At 37.3% G+C, this 5,000-nt stretch overlaps 1 protein-coding gene across 6 annotated transcripts in view; it reads left to right on the forward strand.

The window, feature by feature from the left end:
* pps (protein partner of snf) overlaps positions 1 to 5,000 on the forward strand; it is a 95,476-nt gene that overhangs the window by 757 nt on the left and 89,719 nt on the right. For 3 of the 6 annotated variants that reach the window (XM_070119072.1, XM_070119076.1, XM_070119074.1), the window contains exon 2: positions 4,283 to 4,334. The exons of the other annotated variants lie outside the window; for them this stretch is intronic. The gene's annotated coding sequence lies outside the window, so the exon portion shown is untranslated. The remainder of the gene's footprint in view (positions 1 to 4,282; positions 4,335 to 5,000) is intronic. 6 annotated transcript variants of the gene reach the window in all.

Consider the following 5,000-nt stretch of genomic DNA (forward strand, 5'->3'; position numbering starts at 1 on the left):
CAGGATACCAAGGCTGCTTTCGGAACCTCTGAGGCTATCATTGCCCACAGTGCAATGAGCTCGGAAGTAAACATTCACTATTTTAGCATAATGGTGTCTTTATTTTATGTGCTGCATAAATTTTGTAGCTCCTTCGATGCATAGGTAACATCCCTGCAGCAAACAAACATGAAAATATCCTTCGATGAGAATAATAAGTGGCCATAAAATTACCAACCAATATCTCATGGTTGCTTGCAACTGCCATATTTACATACAATTGCTATTGTGAGGTCATCTCATCTCGCTCACCCGGCAGCGAAGGAGTGCGAGATGGACGAAGTAGACAAGTCTTCCAGGACGCCAAAGTAGGGGTTCCAAATGATTAAAATATCTTGTCCAACTTATCTAACTAGTTGGATGAGGAGTTCTGAATGCAGCATAAGTACGTTGTATACATTTCCTGTGTGGAATTTTGAGGGTATTTTTGGAAGCTACTGAAGCTACTGGCAGTAGCTTTCAAAACCACATATTTTCCTCTTAGTGATTTTGACTGCTCTTTCTAGATTCACTTTAAACTTGAAGAGTTAGAATTGCTGCTGGATTGTCAGGTGACTCCATCGTTTGTTCTGTGGCAAAAACCTGCAAACCTCAGCCACACTTATGCGTGGACTCAGACTTGGTCCTTATGCGATGATATATTACCAGGAAAGTCTGTATGTTCTCGAGTTCTAGTCAGAATACATTTAAGGGAGTTTAGGCACAACAAAATTTAGGGAATGGTTGAGTCAACAAAATGTTATTTGTTGTCTTGTATAGCAAAGAGGACTAGGGTTAGGGGTAGTTTGCTTCACCTCACAACTTGTTTGTAAATAGTCAAGGTTGCTGCCAACTTATCCTGCATACGGAACTACTCATTGAACTTGGACAGACAAGGAAACTAGTGAAAAAAAGAAAAGTGCAGAAGCCAATCCAACTTGTTTGGACATGTCATCAACTTAGTCCTCGTGAACAGAATGAGTTTGATGAGATGGGTTTGTTTGTAAACAAAGAAGATAGTGAATATCAGAAAATAACTTTGAAGAATCAGCCAAAATTATGTATGCCCACTAACATGAGGATATGCATAGTGAGTGTCCAGTAATTCCACATAAGCAGATATTTATAATAAAATTGCAAATGTCATTCAGTTTGTTTTGAGAGCTCTGAACAGAAATAACTTTGTTCAAGTTACTAAATCTTCTGTTTGAATTGGAGGAACAGTTACATTAGAGCCTGAAATGTCTATCTGTCCAAGTTGCAACACAACTTGACACTGTGTGTATTAAATGACTTTTCATAAGATTAATCTGCCTTGTAAGGATAGTGTGTTCATGATACGCATCTGAGAGGAGCATTGTGTAATAAATTATTCACTCTGAAGATTCTTGGCCTGGGAAATGTGCACGGCATTAAAATGGCTCTCATGAATGCAGGCATTAGTATCTTCTGAATGTGTATCATACTTTTCAGTGATTTTTCAGAGAAGATGCACTTTTCCAACAAATTGCACAGAATTACTTGTGATGGTTGTTGTATAGACATCAAAGTTTTATTTTACAGAGGCAAGTTGTTATGACAGTATTGATGGTAATTCTAGGTAGTGTCAGGTAGTTGCAATCTTCACACATCACTCCAACAAAGACCAACAAACTTCCAACTTGTTTATTTACACAAGATATAATTATTAGACGTTTTGATTTATTGTTAAATGAGGTACTGCTTCAAGGTCTGTCTTGAAAATAAGTTTGTGGAGTTCAGATAACATTTGTGTAATTTCCAAAGGCTTGGAGGTCAGTGCTTAATACCATGGCAACATGATTATCTACTTTTCTAGACCATGATATAGCCTCCCAAAGAGTAGGGATACAAGTGTCTGGTTAAACTTTACAGTATGGGGTTGTTCTTGTTGAGGACAAAAATCTGTAGTTGTTTGTACAAGAAATAATCTGCAGACATGAATATGAAAGGCACAAACAAAGGAAAAAGATTGTGGAAAGAGTTGCTCACAGCAGAAGTCTGCTAGGTGCTCCTGAGTTTCCACTCTTCCTGTGCACACCAAGGTGAAAACAATGTTTCTGAGGTGGGTGATGAAGGATGAAGCCCCTCATTAACCCTGCCCTTGTGCAAACACCCTGTCATGGTAATTTAGATTGTTGAATAGAATTTATGACATGGGGTAGGGGACTTAGTCTCTGGCAAGTGTCTGCATTCTGTAAAGATTTACATAACTTTGATAATTGCATTACAATTATTTGAATGATAATACCATTAATTTTGGTGTTAATCTCCAGTTTCCTTGATATTGGGGCTAGTATGCTTGCTGTATTTGGTTTCTGCAACCTTTAGTTCTTTTTACAAGGGACTGTATTTTGAAAGTATATATCAGATTTGTTAATTTGCATCAATTGGATTGAGTGACATGCTTCATGTATAGGAATGTCATATCCAGTTTTGCACAGATGTTATAATAGAATTTTCTTTGTGTAGTCAAAAGATTTCTCAATATTCTTGAAGCTTTGCTGGTACACAACTAGGCATAGAAAAAGGTGTAAAGAAAGAAAGTGTTTCAACTTTTCTTCATGTACACGCGTGTTGGCATCTTATCCCCAGTCTTGCCTAATTTGGAGATAATAGGTAATACGAAGTTGTAGTGGGCATAAAACTGAACTGGATTTAATCTCTTTATTTGCTGAGGAGGCGATGTTAGCTTGGCTAGTTTGGGCGGTTCCGAGGCAGGAGTTGGCCAATCACAGGTCAGGTGCGGCTCTGTATTGATGGCTAATCAGGATCCACTACAGCACACTTGGGTATAAAACCGTACTGGATTTTATCTCTTAATTGCTGAGGAACCAAGTACAACTGTTGCCAGGTCAACAGGCGAGGTCCGAATAATAACTCCGCTTCAGGTCCGGCAGCTTATGGACCTAACCAGCGATGTTATCTCGGCCAGTTTGGGCGGTTCCAAGGCAGGAGTTGGCCAGTCACAGGTCAGGTGCGGTTCTGTATTGATGGCTAATCAGGAACCGCTACAAAGTTTTTTTTTTCTTCTTCTTTTTCTTCAACCTCAGTAATTGGTCAACCACTGAAGGCCCTATCACACTAGCACTTTTTCCATCAATTTTTGTGTTTCCATCTGAATTTGAGGCTTTCTTCAAGTATCATTTGCAAACATAACACCTCCCAGACAAAGAGGCTTATGACTTGTTTCAATCTGTCTAATTTCCATCTTGATCTTTTGCTACAGAGGATCTATACAGCTAGAACATTTTTTTTATATAGATAAATTAGAGAGAATGAGTGAATATAAAGATAGGCTTATGTTTTAGAACATTGGCATATACAATATACATCATTTTTCTTTAAAATAATGTGGTATGTATGAGAATGTTTGTGTAATTCCCAGAACCTCACACCAATAGTGCCATGTTTGTTTACATGGCAATGTTTGCTGCCTTAGTAATGGGATAGGGTCAGTCAATTTTCATATGGAAAAAGGGATAGTGTAATAGGGCCTTAAATGAATTATTGTAGTGTGTATGTGTCTATTGCTATTAGCTTGGCAGCCATAAAATTTGTTGACAGCAAGAATTTCTCAGCCATTGAGAACTGGAGTGAGGGTGCAGGAGGTTGCGGAGAGAACTGTATTCATATTGTCAAATGTAGCAAAAGTATAAATGAGATTGAATATCTTCACAATACAAGATGAGTCCTGGAACTTGACAAAATCAGAGCGCAAACTCCAATCTAGTGCCGCACTGGCGGGACGCCCGGAAATGTTTACTTTTCCAGGTGTCTCATATGTGTGACACCCGTTGTAAGTAGGTTAATCACCTATTGCTGTATGAGGATTGTCATATTGAGTTTACTGGTTAATCTATTTGTATATTTCCAGTAACTGATTTGTTCATGGGTTGACTTTGTACAGGGTCTTGTGGGACATTTGTTTGCAACTGCTGCGTTTTTAGAGCCGCTTGCTGCTTTGAAAGCCAAAATTGCAGAAGCATTTTGATAATGCTGCAAAGGTTACCTATGCTTTTTTTTTGCAGACTTCGCAAATAAGATTTAATGAGATCAGGCATAAATATTATTCATCACTTCACAGCTAATAATGAAAAAGCTTGTAATAAGATTTTTGCATATTTTTAAGTAATTTTTTCTGTATGAATAAAAATATTGATATACAGGATGGAAGTTGACTTGGGATTTTCTTCTCATGTTTACGTGGAGTGATTTCATTTGTGAACTACTTTTTTCTCTACAGGCTTAATCCACCCCAGAAGTGGGCAGGGCTTTGAAGTAGTGGGAAATTTGTGGTAAGACTTCAGAGCAGCTATAGTTCTGTCTTTAATTTTTATGATATGTAAATCACTGCTTACTATATGTTTTATTGTGGTGTCATCGTGCAAGGTTGTGTACTTGTGAATTAGGGCTGTGTGACAGCAAAAGCTGAATGGTTGAGAGAGATACAACTGTTATATTTAGGATGTGCACTTATTGTCTTTATGATTTATTGCTATTGTCATGGTACTTTGACTTGGGGTATTATTGTACAGATACAATTTTTTTTTTTTATCTTTTATTTAAAGCATTAGGAGATGACAAGTAGAGAAGGGTCATTGCATTTCTCACCTCGAAATTAGCCTCTGTATTCTGTAGCTCATTTGTGCGAAACTTAAGGCTAAACTGACATTGACAAGTCTTTGTGGTTACGTGCAGTGTTAGTCATAATTAGCAGCATTGCATTGTGGTAGCAATTGTTTTCTTGGTAAAAAATAGAAAGCAAAGAAGTAAAACTTCAACGTGCATGCATTATAAGGAAAAGAACTTTTTTGGCGAATGATTAAAAAAATTTGTTCATTACATTCACAGGGATTGAATAGTTCCAGTGAGATTGATTTATTTTGTGAATATGTTAGGTTCTTCCATAATTCTTAAAAGTAACAATATTTGCTAAGAAATGTTTAGGATAAAAGTATATA

The sequence above is a fragment of the Penaeus vannamei genome, chromosome 43 (assembly GCF_042767895.1).
Source record: "Penaeus vannamei isolate JL-2024 chromosome 43, ASM4276789v1, whole genome shotgun sequence".
Classification (NCBI taxonomy): Eukaryota; Metazoa; Arthropoda; class Malacostraca; order Decapoda; family Penaeidae; genus Penaeus; species Penaeus vannamei.